Here is a 19,013-nt window from a genome sequence, read left to right as displayed (position 1 = left end):
TGCTCAAACTCGTATGGCTGATGCCATCCAACCATCTATCTCATCTTCTAGCCTCCCTTTCTCCTTCTGCCTTCGATCTTTCCCAGCGTGAGGTCTTTTCTAAAGAGTCAATCGTTTGATTCTTTAACCTTTAGGTTTCATTTAGGAAGCTTCCCCCCCCCCCCCCCGCCACCATCACCCCACCCCCACCCCCGCCATCCGCCCCTTGTTTTTTTGTTTTTTGTTTTTTGTTTTTTTAATCTGCAGACTGGTTTCTGGAACGGTCTTTTCTATTGTGCCATAGGAGTGAGTTGTTCCTGTCTGAACTTTTGGTCTTTTCCTGTGTGCTTTGTACAGAAGGCGCTGTCCTAAACTCACAGGCAACAGAGATTTTGGAAGCCCTGACACTCAGGTCTGAAGCGATCAGGGTGAGTCTCATCAGGCTCCATCCTCCTCTCTCGTGCCTCGCACCCATCTCTTCTGTCTCCCGAGCTCCTCCATATCTCCTGAAACTCGGTTATCTGCCAGATCTCCCATATATTGGCTGCCGTTTGTTTCTGGTTCCGACTCCAGTTGGTCCCAGAGAGGACGGCGGACTAATGCCTCACAATAACTGTCTTATTGGGGTCTAGAGGCCAGGTTCTTTCATGGAACCAGAGAGAGGGAAGCGATGAGGAAGCAAAGTACAAAAAAGGCCGAGGAGAGAGGGAGAGGCGGAGAGGAATAAACTAAAAGGGGCCATCAGTCTTGCAAAAGCATCTCCTGGGATGGCCAGCGTTGCGGGGTGGGGGTGGGGGGTGAGGGGGGGGGATATGCGGATCTCTTCTTTGGTAGAGTCGTGCACACAGGTGGGTAGGGTCAGATCAGCCCTCCTGTGAGCCGACCAAAGATGCTTTTAACAGTCGGGCAGAGGGGCACGGTTCTCTGGGGGCAGGCCATTGTGTACGATGATAATAACAAAAGCAACGAAAACCCAAGGTTAAAGTCCAACACGGAGTCAGAATTGGTTCTACCCTGGACCGTTTCCTAGATATGCCTGGTTCACTCACGCGCCCTCCGCCCCTCACATTGACCCCAACCGACAGTTAGCTGGACGGTGACCATTCTCTGGTAGAAATACCACCCGACGTGGCCGCGCAAGAGAATAGCTTGGACACCCCCTCCGATGTAGGCGTAGGCGATTGAATTCAGGTTTCTTCGGGTAGCCCTGAGACTGGCTGGGCCCGACCAAACAAATTACAGGCCAATGTCGTCCTCCCTGCAAAGGTCTTTCCTCACAGGGAAGGAAAATTTTCCCTTCTAGACCTACTGTGGGCGCGGGTGTGGTGTGGTGGTGGGGTGGTGTCCAGGGCTCTCGTTGAGATCGTACCTGGGTCCCGGGCACCAGGCACCACCGACCGGCCATGGTGAGGCGGGAGGTACCTGCCGCTCCCCACCCCCATCCCAGGGTAAAGCAGTTGGAGATGCATTCTCTATTGACCAAAAGCTTCCAAGAGGCCAAGGGCAGGGCAATGAGGGCGAGCGGGCTGGGCGAGCGCCCAGACCACACATTTCTCTTTCTGGAAGTCAGGAGACCTCCCAGACCACACAGGCCCAGAGAGGCTCCTTGGAGGTCAAAGGGGAGTGATGCTAACTAACGCTAGGCTACCCACAGGCCTCTTGGGTAGAATCCAGTTTGGCTAAGAGATGCATGCACACCTATGGAAGGACCCTGAGATATACCAAATATGGCCTGTGAACCAAATGAATCCAAATGATCGGCCAAAGGAAACCTAGAGAAATGCCTCGTAAAAGCAGTTCAAGGGACTTCCCCGGTGGTCCGGTGGTTAAGACTTTGCCTTCCAACGCAGAGGGTGAAGGTTCGATCCCTGGTGGGGGAGCTATGGTTCCCACACGCCTTGTGGCCGAAAGACTTAAAAAATAAACTCAAAAAGTAATTCAAGCCACTACAAGGGCGCGACTCGGGGACTCTCCCTCTGCGTCTGCCCGTGTGCCTATCCACACATAGCGTACTCTTTTCCTCTTAATAAATGCCCCACTTGTTCCACTACTTTCCGTCTCCCTGGGAATTCCTTTGTGCAGAGCCGAAGGGCCAGGGTCCTCGTCACTGACCACGGGTCTAGCGGCTAGGACCCGGGGCTTTCACCGCCGCGCCCCAGCCCCAACCTCCGGCTGGGAACCCAAGCGCCGCTCCAAGCCACTGCGGGCCTAGGTCTCCCGAGATCAATTGGACCGGACTGTCTCAGGAGGGGCCCGAGGCTCGCTGTACTTCCAAGCTCCACAGGTGTTTCCGAAACAGAAGGGAAGGGGGCAGGGCACAACTTCTGAAAGTGTGGCATAGCCCGAGGACACAACAGACATTCATTAGAATCACATGGGTCTAAGACGGGCTTCCCTGGTGGCTCAGATGGTAGGAAGAATCTGCCTGCAATGCAGGAGACCGGGTTCGACCCCTGGGTCGGGATGATCCCCTGGAGAAGGGAATGGCTGCCCACTCCAGTATTCTTGCCTCGAGAATCCCACGGACAGAGGAGCCTGGCGGGCTACAGTCCGTGGGGGTCTAAGCTGGCAGAGAAGTCAGCTTCGAGCAGACCTTGATTCTCAATCGGCAAGCTAAAGGACCTACCCAGAGGCGCCATGACAGTTCCAAGGCACTGTCAAAAGACCACAAAGTGGGCAGTGGCCCAATTCCTGGAAACCTCCACCCCTTCCCCCAAATAGTTGGAATGATCCTCCCACTCACTGTCGGTGCCCAGTCGCTCCGTCGTGACCCCACGGACTGCAGCTCGCCAGGCTTCCCTGTCCTTCACCATCTCCCGGAGCTGGCTCAAGCTCACGTCCTTTGAGTCGGTGACGCCTCCCAACCATCTCATCCTCCGTGGTGCCCTTCTCCTTCTGCCTTCAATCTTTCCCAGCAGGAGGGGCTTTTCCAGTGGGTCAGCTCTTCGCCTCAGGTGGCCAAAGCATTGGAGCTTCAGCTTCAGCTTCAGCTTCAGCATCAGCCCTTCCAATGAATATTCCGGGTTGATTAGCCTATCAGCTGATCAACTCATTAGCCTGTGAAATTACCCGGCCCATGAAAGCTCACCATGCCACGTCTGGAGGCCGCCACACTCGCCCTCTGTGATGGCCCACACTCTGCCTATGGAATGTGTTTCTCTCTGAATCAATCCACTTCTTGCCTATCATTGTGTCTCTCACTGAATTCTCTCTTCGATAGGACATGGAGAACCTGAGCTTCATCAGCTCTTGAAACGAGGTACCGTGGGTTTTGGCTCGGTCGGAGGCCCAGCCACGTGGATTGGAGTCCCAACCTGGGTTTGGCCGGGTTCGAGTCCCGGGCTGAGGTAGAGGGCTTCGTTTCGGCTGCCCGGCGTGCCTCCGGAAGCACTGCTCAGAGGCCCACGTGTTCTGACACACTGACTTTTCCGTGACAGGGAAAAGGTTCGATGCGCTCCTGCGGATGCCGGTCAAATCGGCGTAGGACGGCGCCAGACCGGTTTGGGGTATAACCCGCCGCGGGCACTCGGTGGACAGTGGACGCGTGAGGAAACACCGAATTCGAGGGTTGTGTCACGGACAGGAGTCCACCCAGTCTGGTGGGGAGGCCTGTGGCCCCGTCCTGGAAAATGTTGAGCGCAAGCCCCATAGAATTCCGGGTCGCATCTCCCCATCCCCCTACCCCAAATTTGTCCTGCGTACGTAGACTGAGGACCCCCGCCAGATTCCCCTCCCCCCCCCCCCCCCCCCCCCGCCGCCCACCACCACCACCACCACCACCACCACCACCAGGACACAACACACAGGCACCTAGGGGGTCCGAAAAGATCGACAAGCCACATGATGAGGCTTCCCAGGGAGAGCGGGGTGGCCCTCCGCGGTAGACTAAGAGCCAGGAAAGGAGGCCAGGTCGGTGTTCTGATGGTGGTGAGAAATGGAACACTTCCCTCCGCATCGGTAAACAAGGACGTCGCAGTCATCAGCAATCGCGGCCACCACGGGAGGGCGGGCCGGTGAGCCCTGCTCGGGACTGAAAGACTACCTGCCGTCTAGCGGCCATCCCACTGCGGCCACTCCCTCCAGGTGAGCCCCGAGGAAGCCCGGGACGTGAAAAGCACAGGATGGTGGCCCCGGAGCGCTGAGATGCGCATCAAAGGCATGATTTCCGTGAGCCCAGGCTCGAGCATCTCCCCACGAATGGAAACGCGCTAAATTCCTTAACTTGGGATGCCTGGTTTTCTTTCATATACAGAATAGGAAACACCTTTTGACGTTCAGACCGCCTGCCCTTTGTGGCAAAACTTGTGTGTCACCTGGCTCCTCCCGCCACCGCCCACCTCCTCCTGGCGGTTCTCTCAGGGTCGCTTCAGACGCTGACCCCGGGGCTGGAAGTCCTAAATATTCCCGCTGAATAAAACGCAAGTCTCAACTTCTAGGTCGTGGATTTTTTTTTTTTTTTTTTCTTTTTAAGTGGACAGTGCTGAGCAGAGGGGCGGCCGGCGGGAGACTTTTCTCATCAGCTTGCCGGGATCCAGGGTGAGAGGGGACGAGGGAAGGGCGAGGCTTAGCAGCTCTCGGCCATAACCTCAAGGCAGAGTCAGACTCTCCATCACACACCGCCAGCTGCTTTCTCCTCCGTGAAACTGGGGTGGAGAGCCGCCTTGACGGGCACCGTACAGAGGGGTCAGAGAAGCGCCTTGATCTGAGCCAGGAGGGCTCCGGCCTGGGTAGAGGTGGGGCACGGCAGGGCCGTGCTGGTTCCCCCCGGAGAAGCTGAAGCCAGCCGGCCCAGTCTGGGATACGGAAGGAGTCTGTGAGGGGAGAGACGTGGGGTTGGGGGATGATGACTGTAAGAAAGAGCCCACTAGAAGCAAGCGTTCCCCGGAGCGGCTGTGAGGCCCAGATCACACCCTCGCGGCGTCTCGGCGGGTCAGCGGGGTGCAGGCCACGGCCCTCCTTCCCCCAGCGTGCCCCCTTGCTTTGCACCTCTGCGTTCTCGCCCACGCTCTTGCCAAGAGCCTCCCAGAGGCTCTTGCCTCCAGGTTCGCCCCCTCATGTCAACATGACCGGCCAGCACACCGCCAGCGCCCCCAGTGAAACTCTAACCTGTCCCGTAGGCCGTCTCCCGGGTCTGGAAGGCCTTCCTGACTCGGCTGGCTTCCTGTCTGTTCTTCGCACCTTCTCACTTATTGGGTGTGTCCGGGTAGGGACCCCGAGCCACACGGGAGAGGCCTGGAGCCCTGAGGAGGTCACACCAGGTGGGAGCCGCACCCAGTCGTCCACCTCCCAACAGTTCCCTCAAGAGCTTCCCAGGTGGCGCAGTGGCAAAGACTCCGCCTGCCAGTGCGGGAGACGCAGGAGACGCGGGTTCGATCCCTGGGTCGGGAAGATCCCCTGGAGTAGGAAACGAAACGGCAACGCGCTGCAGTTACTCGCCTGGAAAATTCCATGGACAGAGGAGCCTGGCAGGCTACCGTCCACGGGGTCGCAAAGAGTCGCACGGGACTGAGCGACTGAGCACACACAGGGTCCCTTCCTCATCACACCGGCGGGGGTGGGGGTGGGGTCCCGGCCATTCGGCTCCTGGGCGGGACACGTCCGGGGCCGGGGAACAGGAGCGGTGTCTGGCCCTGGGACCCAGCACAGGCCCTGGTGGGTCGAGTCTCGGGTGGTTAATGACCGGTTGTCAGAACCGGTGGTGAAGGCGGCCAGCCCGGACCCCAGCTCCGACACTCACATCTGTGTACTCTCAGGCAAACCCATGTCCCAGGGGTAAAGGCAGGCGCCTTCTCGACTCGGCCTCCTGGTCGGGCAGAAGGTCGGTCCACTCCATAGTGCCCGTCACTTCCGGAACCGGCATCCGTTCTCCGGAGAAAGGTCATTCCTGTAAGGGATTCCTACTTGGCCTTGAAGGGTCACCTCTCAGTGTCGGGCTCTGTCTGATTGGGTGTACCACCCACCGTCTGCATGGACGGGATCGGTCAACCCGTGGCCTCGGAGTATCAAAGGTGGTTAGGGCTGTGAGCTCTGCTACATTTTAAAGGCAAGTCCAGGCCTATGACTCCAAAATGCACATGGGACGCCGTTGAGGCTTACAGGTGGCATCTCAAACAGGTGGTATGAAGGGAAAACTCGCTCATTCACACTGTGCTCCAGAGGAAGGTGGGGCGGTGGTCAAGAATCTGCCTGCCGACGCGGAGACGCAAGAGGCGCGGGTTCCATTCGTGCGCGTGGGGAAGATGCCCTGGAGGAGGAACAGGAAATGGCAACCCGCTCCAGGATTCTTGCCTGGAAAATTCCATGGACAGAGGAGCTTGGCGGGCCTACAGTCCACGGGGTCGCCAAGAGTCGGGCGCGACTGAACACGACCACCCAACCCCGGGAAAGTATCCCCCCGGCTGGACGACGTAGATGTTGAGGGAGAAGAAGAAGAAGACCTAGAGGAAGATTTAGGAAATGACTTCATAAGTCCTTTCGACTCAAAATGTGAAAGATATCTTTTTTTAAATCGATAAATATGACGATATAAAAACGGAACCTTTAAACAATGCAATCATCATCACTTTAAGCAAAGCCCAACCGAAAAGCCGGCAGGAATAGGGAAGAGGGTCGAAGACCACCGACAGGGAGGTTACTAATAAGCTCACAGAGAGAAAATGTAAAGGCTTCTCTGAAACAGGATGGGACGCTCAACTTTATTTACCCACGAGAGAAAACCGCATATCCGAGCTAGGCCGAGGTACCGTTTTCACCTGAGAGATCCACCCCTCGCGCTTTCCCCACCCTCCACCGAAAAAGCATTCCCAAGGCTGATGCCACGCGGGGTTGTTGGCGAGGCTGGGGGACGAGGCGCTGCCGGAGAACGCTTGCCCTGCTCTTCCAGTCACCGTCCCTGATCTCCCGAGCTTCAGGGCTCCGTTGCGGCGAGGGTGGCCGGGACCGCCACGGCCCCGCACCGCCGTGAGGGCACAAGGGGCACCCGAGCGGCCTCCGCAGAGCGCTGTGCCCCGGGGCCGGGCGCCCTTCGCAGACCCTTCAGTCCGTGCACCCCGACTGGAGCAAATTCCGCGGGAGCGCATCACGCACTGAGAAACGGAGCTGCCAAGTGATCGCGACGGGCACTGTTCGATTCCAACGACTGTCCCCCAGGACATCCCTTGTCAGGACGAATCCCCCACCCCCCACCCCCACCCCCACCCCCACCCCGCCGCCCCAGGGGACCCGAACTGTGGGGCAGAAGACGGGCGGGAGAACACGGACGCGAGCAGAGCGGCCGGGAGCAAGGAGGGGCGAGGGGGTGTGGTGCTGGCCGTTAGAGCCGCGGTAACCGTGACGGGTGTCGGGCACTAGCTCAGCGTGTAGGAGGCAATGGTTGCGAGTGCAGCGCGAGCCGGGGAATGAGCGACAAAAGCGAGTTCTTGATTTCTGGGGCTCGGTCCGTGAGAGCTGCTTCCGTGTCAGCGCTTCCCCCGCGGTCTCCGGCAGCCGCCCCTGGGTCGGGAGGCGGGCTCCGGGCGCGAGGAGGCGGTCCGGAGGGTGGAGTCCGCCCGCGGTAGCCCCGCCCCCTCGGGCGGCAGAAGGCGGAGCATGCAGATGAGAAATGGCTGTTCGGCGCGGGAATGGCGGAGCAATTAAGGACCTAGAACTTGTCCTTTCAAAGGTAGAGGACAAAAAGGCCTGCACAGGAGTCCGCTGACAGCACTGTCAACGACGCAAAAGGAATCAGACAAGGAGTGTGGTTCAGGGCGCTCACCGTGGGTTGAATGGGGATGGAGCGAGGGCGGCTGCGGCCAGGCGGAGGCAACCGGTATCGCTTCTCGGCCTTTTGGCTAAGATCAAGTGTAGTATCTGTTCTTATCAGTTTAATATCTGATACGTCCTCTATCCGAGGACAATATATTAAATGGATTTTTGGAGCAGGGAGTTGGAATAGGAGCTTGCTCCGTCCACTCCACGCATCGACCTGGTATTGCAGTACTTCCGGGAACGGTGCACCCCCCTCGGGGGAAATCAATTTTGGTACGAAAAGAGCAGATAGTCTGTCGTAAGGGTTGAGAGCCTCAAGTAACAGTGGGATGAGGAAGTGCAGCAGCTTGCTGCCCTTTCGTTTGCTTCGCTTGTGTAAATTTTTATGGCTTTTTGCGCTTGGGCGGTTTTTTCTTTACTCCTTGTGTTGTGGAGCGTTTTCCCGCTTTGGTTTGTTAGTCTTTAGAGGCGAGCGTTCTGTGCCCGGTTGGGCTTTCAGAGGGTATGTCGTTTTTTTCGCCTTCTCCTCGTTGTTTTATTGCTGCATGAGAGACGGGAGACTCTTCGCTGGGAGGCTTCCGGGAGAAACGCGGCCTTACATAGATAAGCGTTCGCAGCAAAGTGTTTCTACCACCAGCGGTCCCGTAAGGAGTCTGCTCTCTTTTACAGGTATGCATTTGCACTTTTGGCCCGAGACTATATAAGTAAGACCCCGAAGTGTGGCCGCAGCAGCTTTCTTTTTTGAAGGAGCCTGTGTTCAGTAACTTGTTCTTACTACAGGCATTTTTGAAGGAGCCCGCAGTTTAGTGACACTCCATCGACAAGCTTGGAGGAGGAGGAGGGGGAGGGACGTTCGGTTCGGCTGAGGCCCTTAGCCGCAGACCCTCCAGCGAGGGCTCAGGGGCACAAAAGTGGCTCTTAAGTGCAGCACATGCATCTGGAAGCAACTCAAAGGATTTACAGGTCATGCCCGAAAGCAAGCAGTAGTTGGTATACATTTAGTGAGGGAGAGAGCATTTCCTTCTCCCACTGCTGAGATGGCGGAAGCTAGTCGAATTCCTCAGTATGAAAAGGAATACGCGGAAGGTATTAACTAGCGAATGAGGGTCCTGGGGAAAATGAAAGGGAGCACCACCAAATACTGACCTGGAACAAGGATTCCAAGAGGGAGGTTTAAATGCTCGTGTGATTACGTGAAGTGCTCGTGTTCCTGAGAGAATTATTGTAGCAGGAAGTAAGACATTCCATTTTCAGGGCCAACCGATCTTGACCTTATACAGTCAACTCCCTTCAAAACCTCTGGCACCAGCTACATCAACCAGAGGCCCACTGGTCCCTGCACACTGGAGTCTCCCTCCTGCCACAACCTTGCTTAGTCAATATTTTATTCATTCAAGAGCCACAGGAAAGGGACTTCTTTTCTGGTCCAGTGGGTAACAGTCTGTTCTCCCAATGCAGGGAGCCTGGGTTTGATCCCTGGTCAGGGAACCATTATTAGATCCTGCATGCTGCAACTAAGACCCAGCATAACCAAATAAACAAGCTTTAAAAAAAAAAAAAAATGAGCCACAGGGAAGAAAAGGCTCAGTGTGAGAGTCTGAGTGGACTGGGACACGAGAGGCCATTAGGAGTGGATGCCGCCTTCCAAGATATTGCTGTGCCTGGCTCATGGAGCTCATATTTCTATCTCTCATGACACATATTTCTCTGCATGTTTGCACTGCCCTCTCCTCACTTCTAACTGGCCAATCCTCTCTCTGTTCCCCAGCTCACATTCTGGCAGAAGCCAATGGATTGCTTACCTGCCACCAGTGTGTTGTTTCGTGTTATACAGCCATTAAGTAAATTTCTGGTTCTAGGAACTCGGCCTTCTTCTTTAAACTCCTTCAACCTCTTCCTTTAGGATGATACAGATTTTTGGTTCTTAAGAGCCTAGATCCTGGAAAGCAAAAGCCTCTTAACTATCCTCAGAGAAAAGGGTAGCCCCAAGCATTCATTCATTCAGTAAATACTTATCGATTCAATATTTATTCACTCTGCTCCAAGTACTGTTTTAGGTACTGGGCATACACTGAGGGCTTCCCAGAAAAAAAAAAAAAAAAACACACCTCTGGCACTAAAAATACCACCTCGTGTGCTTTCGCTAAGTGAAAGACAGCTAGATTTTCTGGGTTTAGAAAGACTCCAACCCCTCAAAATGAAGAAATCGGTGCAGCTGACAGACTAAAAAGAGCGCGCTGGCTGTTCACCAAAATGGAACAGCCGGTCAGAACGGACTCCATGTATGACAGACATTTCAAATAGAGATACAACATGGAAGGACCTTCAGGTGACTTAACAGAACAGAGAACGTGCTGAAGGAGAAAGGGCCATGTATTCAATCACTGTAGCATTCTGGCTGATTAATAATAGCTCTGGTTTCTCCGCTGGAAGTAACCTCAACGCTCAAAAATAGTATCTCAACAGCTGAAAATGCAAAGACTGTGTGACCTTCTTTGTTTCTGTCTTTGCAATGTATGCCGTTTCGCAGTCCACGCCCTGAAAATGTATTTCTCCCAGAAAAGAGGGGGGAAGGGCTTGTATGTGCAGAACTAAAGGTATATTCTGTCAAAAACAAGAGGCGAGGGGAGGGCCGGGGGTTGGGCTGATCCTGAGGCAGGAGAAAAACAAGAAGCGCATCCGCTCGCTCTAAAGTTTCTCTCCACTTGTACCGTCGAAACCGATTTCAAAAATACAAGCTAGAGTCGGTCTTGATGTCTAGCGAGCCCTCCGTCCCCGGTAGCCTGCGCCGCGCCAGCGCCGGCCTAGAGCCAGAACCGGAGCTATACAAGATGGCCGGCCAGGCAACCTGGGGGCATCGGTCCCCTCCAACAAATGGTGACATGCGGAGCCGGGGCTGTGGTCACCTTCCTCTTCATGACAACCCCCCCCCCCCCTCGACCCCTTCCCATGGTGAAGATACTATGCTTGCAGTCTCAGCGCCCCTTGGTGCGCAGTGACTTGATGCCTCCCCCTCCAGACTCCGAAGCATCTCCGACGCCGAAGTGCCCTCCTCTCGCCCATCCACAGGGAAATAAGTGCCTCCTGGACAGTAGTGGGGTCCTGGAGCCCCTCTGCGGGCGGGCGAAGGCGCTTGAGTCCGTGTGCGACTCCTTGCGACCGTAGCCCGCCAGGCTCCTCGGTCCATGGGATTCTCCAGGCAAAAAGAATACTGGAGTGGGTTGCCATGCCCTCCTCCCGGGGATGGATGGAGCTATCTTCCCGACCCAGGGATTGAGCCCGCCTCTCCTGGGTCTCCTGCACTGCAGGTGGACTCTTTACCGCCGAGCCACCAGGGAAACCCCAAAGCCCCTCTGCGCCACCTGCTTTCCGGACCCCACTCGCTCCACTGTCACCGAAGATGGCCTTGTGAAGATGGTGCGGCACGAGGGCACCGGGACCCTGTGGCATGGCCTCCCAGCCATCTTTGTTGATGACTGTCGGCCACTGCCACCTACTTCACCGCCTACGACCTTACTCAAGGCCTTCCTGTGTGGTGGAGCCCCGACCTTCTTCCTCCGCGCACCCATGGTGGCTGGTCCGCGGGCCTGCCTGGGCACCGTGACTGCTATCAATCCCCCTGGAGCTGGGCACGGACAAAGCCGAAGGCTCGGCACCCGTCGCGCTGGGAGCTGAGCACGTGCATCCGGCTGGTGCTCGCTCGGGCTGGGCTGGGCAGGTCCGGTCCCAGTGTCCCTTCGGGACGTGCCCTTCTCGGCTCTGTCTGTACTGGTTCAACTAGAGCTGGCCGACGTGGCTCAGGTCTAAGGACCGGACAGACCTTCGCTCCCTGGGCTTCGGCTTTTGTGTCTGGCGCCATCTCCTGGGCTGTGGCGGCCATCCTCCTTTCTTTTCAACGTGACGCAGAGAGGTGAAGCGGTGAATGACGCCCCCCGCACGCGACTGTCCACTTGGCTTCCCGGACCCCAGTCGGTCCGAGGATCAAGCATCAAGCCCACTTCACCCGGCGACATTTATGAGCACTTGCTTGAGTCCCGCACAAAAAGCTTCCTCCAGAAACACTCAACCGGGAACAGCCTGTGAGATGTCGAAAGAAACCAGGGAAGAGGAAGAGAAAGAAAAAAAGAGGAAAAAAGGCAAGAGGCCCTTTTCCCTGGCTGTCCAGTGGCTCAGGATGCCCCGAGCCACGTAAGGGCCAGCGGTCCGAGCCCTGGTTTGGGAGCACCCAACCTATACCGGGCTGGGCCGCCCACATGGGTGCGCTGTAACGGCCCGGCAGCCAGAAGAAGTAGCAAACCTGCACCGTAAACGGGACCGTGACACACATGCCCCCGCAACCGCGAGTACCAGTGAGACAAAAAGATGTATCTTTAACAGCAGCATGCGCCGGCGGGAACTACAAGCCTGACTTCCCAGCTCGTCTCCCAGACAGCCTGTCTTTGTGATAACACAGATTATTCCCCGTAGGGGGTGCACCGTTCCTGGAAGTACTGCAATACCAGGTCGATGCGTGGAGTGGACGGAGCAAGCTCCTATTCCAACTCCCTGCTCCAAAAATCCATTTAATATATTGTCCTCGGATAGAGGACGTATCAGATATTAAACTGATAAGAACAGATACTACACTTGATCTTAGCCAAAAGGCCGAGAAGCGATACCTTCGCCTCGGGCTTGGCCGCTACCGTCCTCCCCTCACCTCCATTTAGCTCACGGTGAGCAAAGTCGGCCTCAAACGAAGGCCCGCCCTCTCCCCTAGACTGCACGGTGTCCTAGTGGCCACAACTTCTAAGACGTCCATCGTTCGTCGGGTCGTTTCATCTGTTGGGCGCCTTTAGGCTTTCTGGTCTCCCACGGCACCCCCCCCCCCCCCGCCCCCAGCAGACAGCCACGCAATTTGCATGCCCCGCCCACACACGCGCCTTCTTCCTGCTGCGCGTGTGCGCCGTCTCGCGGTGGAACCGAAACAAGCGCGTGGCCCAAAGCTCCCGGAAACGCCCAGACCGAGAAAGACGCAAACCGTTCCAACCGGGTTTTTCTTTCCAGCATTTCTTTTTCTTCTTAAAAATTTTTTCCCGAGCACATAGCTACGTACCCACCCACCACTCATCATCTTACTGTTATTTATTGTGTACACATACACGGATGAGTCGGCTATGTAGAAGTTCTCTTTCAACTTTCTAGATTTTTTTTTTTTTTGATGAAAACAGTCCCACAGCATTTATTGTCATCTGGTGATAACATAAGGGTGAGCAGAACAATATGAATACATGTTTTAGAACTACATCTCTAACAAAGGACACCTAAAAAAACCAACGGTATTGCCAAACAATTTCTCACTTCATCTGTCACTTCTAGTTGGAGACACTTTGGAGCAGAGTAATGTTATCTCCTTTTAGCATGATCCGACCCAGTTGTTTTCTTGACTTTGTTTTAGAATGAATCTCTTCTGCGTCATCTAATACGAGGTTCATACACTCATCAAAACCAATGATAGCGCCCTCTGTCCGCATATTCACTTGTTCATAAAGCCGCACCCGAATCCGTGATCTATTTTGCAAGTATCTGAAGATGAGATTGATGGGCTGCACCATCACCTTCTGCACCTTCTGGCCCTGGCCCCGGTACGCCATGCTGGACGCTCACAAGCACCACAGTGCTCCACACTCAACTTTCTAGATTTTAATTCGTCTTGATTTACTATGGCTTTCTTTCCAAGGTCTCTTTTCTTTTTCTTTTTGGCTACCCTGGCTCTTCTACGGGTCATGTGGGAACTCAGTTCCTCGAGCAGCGATAGAACCCGCGGCCTAGCTTACATTGGGAGCGCAGGGTCTTCACCACTGTACTGCCAGAGAAGTCCCTGCAGTCACTCTTTTCTATTTCCCTCAGACTCTCTCGGTATTTTTATGTGGCTTTGCTGGACAGGGAGCCAAGATATCCGCGACACAATTTGGCTGCTCTTCCGTCAGCTGCTCGCCAGAAGGCTTCCACGTAGGCCTCCTCGGCTTGATGGGACGCTCCAGGAGAGAGAGTGGGAGGATTTCTCCCAGTCCAGATCGCTGCGGACTCCTTGCCATAAGGCCGTGCCCCATCGCAGCTGACCTGCCTTCTTGGCCGCTCAACTGCAAGCCTGCAGTGGAGAACAGGGGACACACCGACCGAGCAGAGCAGCTGCTGAGGCCTCTTCTGCCCTGAGGATACCCTCTCTTCTCCTGTCCACCCCAGCCCAACAAACTTCCTGGGGCGGAGGGGGGCGGGGCGGGTTGGGGGAGCGTGGAAACCGCTGAGTACTGGAGGATCAGAAAGAGGGTGTAGGCAAGTGGAGACACACCTGCCAGCAGCTGTGGTGAGCCTCCCGGAGTGCACGTGGAGCCCTTTTACCCTGAAAGTAAGGGAACTTCCTCCCAGTTTTGGGATTCTCCCTGCCATGTACAATTAGACAAAGCTAACTTTCTCAAAATTCTGACCCTGCGAGAACCAAACTATGCCTAGGAAAAAGCTTGATGTAGAACGCAGTATTTAAGTCATCCGTTTCTGTGCTCTAGCGCCCTCCAGCAGCAACTACTGAGCCTTTGTGCTGCAACTACTGGAGCCAGTGGGGTTAGAGCCTGTGCACCAGGAAAGGTAGTCCCCACCTGGCAGCAGCTAGAGAAAGCCTGTGAGCAGAAAAGAGGACCCAGTGCAACCAAAAGTAAATACATTGATAATAGTAATTATTGGAAAAATATTTTAATTGGATTAAATACTTTGGATTGGACTAATTACTTAGTTGGAGTAAAGATTTACTGAGCATGGCCCTACCCACCAGAACAAGACCCAGTTCCCCCCACAGTCAGTCTCTCCCCTCAGGAAGCTTCCATAAGCCTCTTCTCCTTATCCGTCAGAGGGCAGACAGAAGGAAAACTACAATCACAGAAAACTATGCAGACTGAGCACATGGACCACAGCCTTGTCTAACTCAGTGAAACTGAGGGAGGAAAGGAACAGGCCGAGCTGACTCCATTTTGAGAAAGAAGGAAACTCCATCTTGCACTTTCAGTGAGCTTTGGACTAGGTGCCTGTTAGCCATGGGGATAACATACCTACGGCCGAACTGGCCTCCTGGACTGATAAACACCAGATTCCATACCAAGATCTCCCGTCGCCAAAAAGAATGCAGTAACCCCCCGTGCAGTGTCACCTTTGTCATCTTCATGGCACCCGTTGGTGTAGGCTACAATGTATAACCAGCTGACTCTTCTGATTATGAATCATGGCTATAACCTGACTGTGTCTCCCTTGAACACTTTCCAGGCTGGGTTTAAGGAATTTGGGGATGTGGGCTTGAGCAGTACACTTAAGGTATGTAAGGTTTTCACAAAAGTCGGTCGGGGTCCTTGGCTAAGAGGAGACTCTTCCTTGGGCCCGCCGGTGTAATAAAGTGCACTCCGCCATCTGCATTGTCCTTCTGAGTGAGTTTGTTTCCCGGAACGCGAAGTTCTAGAAGGTCTTGTAGGTCTTCATGGAACTGTCAGCTTCTTCAGCATTACCGGTTGGGGCATAGACAGACTTGGATTACTGTGATATTGAATGTTTTGCCTTGGAAACGAACAGAGATCATTCTGTCATTTTTGAGATTGCACCCAAGTAACTGAAAGGTTGTTGTTGAATCACACGAATACACCGGGATTCTTGGCCCCCGGAGGAGAAGAATTCAATCCGGGGCCAGAGACGAGGCTTGATCGCTAGGAGCTTTTGTGTAATAAAATTTTATTAAAGTATAAAGGAGATAGAGAAAGCTTCTGACATAGGCATCAGAAGGGGGTAGAAAGAGTACCCACTTGCTAGTGTTAACAATGAGGTTATATAATCCAAAGAATGTCTGGAGGTTGTAAAGACCTCATCAGACCTACTCCCGTAATTTACATTTTAAGATAACACTGTCTTCAGGCAAGATACATCCTTGTAAAGACCAGGTCTACTCCCATAATTAACATTTTAAGATAACAGAAGGTTGAATCCAAAGACTGTCCTTAATCCAGAGACTGTCCTCCGGCAGGATACATTATTGTTATATAATCCTAAGGAATGTGGAGAAAGAAAAAAAGTTTGTCCTTTCTTCCTCCTTGAGAATTCCAGACCCCTCTCTCCTTGGGGACCCCTAGACTCCTTATCAACCTGCCTAGGAAATGACTCTCTCAGTACTGCATTTCTGACTCTTTTGTTGACTATGAGGGGATTCTTGCCCACAGTAGTAGATATAATGGTCATCTGAATTAAATTCGCCCATTCCAGTCCATTTTAGTTCACTGATTCCTAAAATGTCTATGTTCACTCTTGCCATCTCCTATTTGACCACTTCTAATTTACATTGATTCATGGACCTAACATTCCAGGTTTCTGGATATTGCTCTTTACAGAGTTGGACTTTACTTCCATCACCAGTCACATCCACAACTGGGCATTGTTTTCGCTTTGGCTCCGCCTCTTCATTCTTTCTGGAGTTATTTCTCCACTCTTCTCCAGTAGCATATTGGGCACCTATGGACCTGGGGAGTTCATGTTTCTGAGTCATATTTTTTTTTTGCCCTTTCATAGTGTTCATTGGGTTCTCAAGGCAAAAATACTGAAGTGGTTTGCCATTCCTTTCTCCAGGGGACCACGTTTTGTCAGAACTCTCCGCCATGACCCCATGGCCCTACACCGCATGGCTCATAGTTCTGTTGTAGCCATGTGTTCCGGGAAACAAACTCACTCAGAAGGACAATGCAGATGGCGGAGTGCACTTTATTACACCGGCGGGCCCAAGGAAGAGTCTCCTCTTAGCCAAGGACCCCGACCGACTTTTGTGAAAACCTTACATACCTTAAGTGTACTGCTCAAGCCCACATCCCCAAATTCCTTAAACCCAGCCTGGAAAGTGTTCAAGGGAGACACAGTCAGGTTATAGCCATGATTCATAATCAGAAGAGTCAGCTGGTTATACATTGTAGCCTACACCAACGGGTGCCATGAAGATGACAAAGGTGACACTGCACGGGGGGTTACTGCATTCTTTTTGGCGACGGGAGATCTTGGTATGGAATCTGGTGTTTATCAGTCCAGGAGGCCAGTTCGGCCGTAGGTATGTTATCCCCATGGCTAACAGGCACCTAGTCCAAAGCTCACTGAAAGTGCAAGATGGAGTTTCCTTCTTTCTCAAAATGGAGTCAGCTCGGCCTGTTCCTTTCCTCCCTCAGTTTCACTGAGTTAGACAAGGCTGTGGTCCATGTGCTCAGTCTGCATAGTTTTCTGTGATTGTAGTTTTCCTTCTGTCTGCCCTCTGACGGATAAGGAGAAGAGGCTTATGGAAGCTTCCTGAGGGGAGAGACTGACTGTGGGGGGAACTGGGTCTTGTTCTGGTGGGTAGGGCCATGCTCAGTAAATCTTTACTCCAACTAAGTAATTAGTCCAATCCAAAGTATTTAATCCAATTAAAATATTTTTCCAATAATTACTATTATCAATGTATTTACTTTTGGTTGCACTGGGTCCTCTTTTCTGCTCACAGGCTTTCTCTAGCTGCTGCCAGGTGGGGACTACCTTTCCTGGTGCACAGGCTCTAACCCCACTGGCTCCAGTAGTTGCAGCACAAAGGCTCAGTAGTTGCTGCTGGAGGGCGCTAGAGCACAGAAACGGATGACTTAAATACTGCGTTCTACATCAAGCTTTTTCCTAGGCATAGTTTGGTTCTCGCAGGGTCAGAATTTTGAGAAAGTTAGCTTTGTCTAATTGTACATGGCAGGGAGAATCCCAAAACTGGGAGGAAGTTCCCTTACTTTCAGGGTAAAAGGGCTCCACGTGCACTCCGGGAGGCTCACCACAGCTGCTGGCAGGTGTGTCTCCACTTGCCTACACCCTCTTTCTGATCCTCCAGTACTCAGCGGTTTCCACGCTCCCCCAACCCGCCCCGCCCCCCTCCGCCCCAGGAAGTTTGTTGGGCTGGGGTGGACAGGAGAAGAGAGGGTATCCTCAGGGCAGAAGAGGCCTCAGCAGCTGCTCTGCTCGGTCGGTGTGTCCCCTGTTCTCCACTGCAGGCTTGCAGTTGAGCGGCCAAGAAGGCAGGTCAGCTGCGATGGGGCACGGCCTTATGGCAAGGAGTCCGCAGCGATCTGGACTGGGAGAAATCCTCCCACTCTCTCTCCTGGAGCGTCCCATCAAGCCGAGGAGGCCTACGTGGAAGCCTTCTGGCGAGCAGCTGACGGAAGAGCAGCCAAATTGTGTCGCGGATATCTTGGCTCCCTGTCCAGCAAAGCCACATAAAAATACCGAGAGAGTCTGAGGGAAATAGAAAAGAGTGACTGCAGGGACTTCTCTGGCAGTACAGTGGTGAAGACCCTGCGCTCCCAATGTAAGCTAGGCCGCGGGTTCTATCGCTGCTCGAGGAACTGAGTTCCCACATGACCCGTAGAAGAGCCAGGGTAGCCAAAAAGAAAAAGAAAAGAGACCTTGGAAAGAAAGCCATAGTAAATCAAGACGAATTAAAATCTAGAAAGTTGAGTGTGGAGCACTGTGGTGCTTGTGAGCGTCCAGCATGGCGTACCGGGGCCAGGGCCAGAAGGTGCAGAAGGTGATGGTGCAGCCCATCAATCTCATCTTCAGATACTTGCAAAATAGATCACGGATTCGGGTGCGGCTTTATGAACAAGTGAATATGCGGACAGAGGGCGCTATCATTGGTTTTGATGAGTGTATGAACCTCGTATTAGATGACGCAGAAGAGATTCATTCTAAAACAAAGTCAAGAAAACAACTGGGTCGGATCATGCTAAAAGGAGATAACATTACTCTGCTCCAAAGTGTCTCCAACTAGAAGTGACAGATGAAGTGAGAAATTGTTTGGCAATACCGTTGGTTTTTTTAGGTGTCCTTTGTTAGAGATGTAGTTCTAAAACATGTATTCATATTGTTCTGCTCACCCTTATGTTATCACCAGATGACAATAAATGCTGTGGGACTGTTTTCATCAAAAAAAAAAAAAATCTAGAAAGTTGAAAGAGAACTTCTACATAGCCGACTCATCCGTGTATGTGTACACAATAAATAACAGTAAGATGATGAGTGGTGGGTGGGTACGTAGCTATGTGCTCGGGAAAAAATTTTTAAGAAGAAAAAGAAATGCTGGAAAGAAAAACCCGGTTGGAACGGTTTGCGTCTTTCTCGGTCTGGGCGTTTCCGGGAGCTTTGGGCCACGCGCTTGTTTCGGTTCCACCGCGAGACGGCGCACACGCGCAGCAGGAAGAAGGCGCGTGTGTGGGCGGGGCATGCAAATT

The 19,013-nt window shown here is 53.5% G+C and overlaps 1 long non-coding RNA gene, 2 other non-coding genes and 3 pseudogenes across 3 annotated transcripts; 3 read left to right on the top strand and 3 right to left on the bottom strand.

The window, feature by feature from the left end:
* Nucleotides 1-4,412: 4,412 nt before the first annotated feature.
* Nucleotides 4,413-6,931, bottom strand: LOC147351521 (uncharacterized). Its single transcript, XR_015147561.1, has 2 exons — nucleotides 5,086-6,931; nucleotides 4,413-4,790 (listed from the first exon to the last, which is right to left on the bottom strand). It is a non-coding gene; the product is annotated as an uncharacterized LOC147351521 (long non-coding RNA).
* An 857-nt stretch (nucleotides 6,932-7,788) lies between these two features.
* LOC147351520 (U2 spliceosomal RNA) lies at nucleotides 7,789-7,979 on the top strand. The gene has a single exon (XR_015148441.1). It is a non-coding gene; the product is annotated as a U2 spliceosomal RNA (small nuclear RNA).
* A 2,855-nt stretch (nucleotides 7,980-10,834) lies between these two features.
* Nucleotides 10,835-11,771, top strand: LOC147351519 (mitochondrial glutathione transporter SLC25A39 pseudogene; annotated as a pseudogene).
* Nucleotides 11,772-12,190: 419 nt separating this feature from the next.
* Nucleotides 12,191-12,381, bottom strand: LOC147351518 (U2 spliceosomal RNA). Its single transcript, XR_015148433.1, has one exon. It is a non-coding gene; the product is annotated as a U2 spliceosomal RNA (small nuclear RNA).
* A 554-nt stretch (nucleotides 12,382-12,935) lies between these two features.
* On the bottom strand, nucleotides 12,936-13,424 carry LOC147351517 (small nuclear ribonucleoprotein E pseudogene; annotated as a pseudogene).
* Nucleotides 13,425-18,217: 4,793 nt separating this feature from the next.
* LOC147351516 (small nuclear ribonucleoprotein E pseudogene) lies at nucleotides 18,218-18,600 on the top strand (annotated as a pseudogene).
* Nucleotides 18,601-19,013: the final 413 nt, after the last annotated feature.

This window comes from Bos grunniens, chromosome 19, assembly GCF_055505025.1.
Source record: "Bos grunniens cultivar Pamir isolate PY7600 chromosome 19, Bosgru_T2T1.0, whole genome shotgun sequence".
Lineage (NCBI taxonomy): Eukaryota > Metazoa > Chordata > Mammalia > Artiodactyla > Bovidae > Bos > Bos grunniens.
The sequence above is the reverse complement of the archived record's forward strand: the minus strand, read 5'-3'. Positions and strand labels throughout refer to the sequence as shown.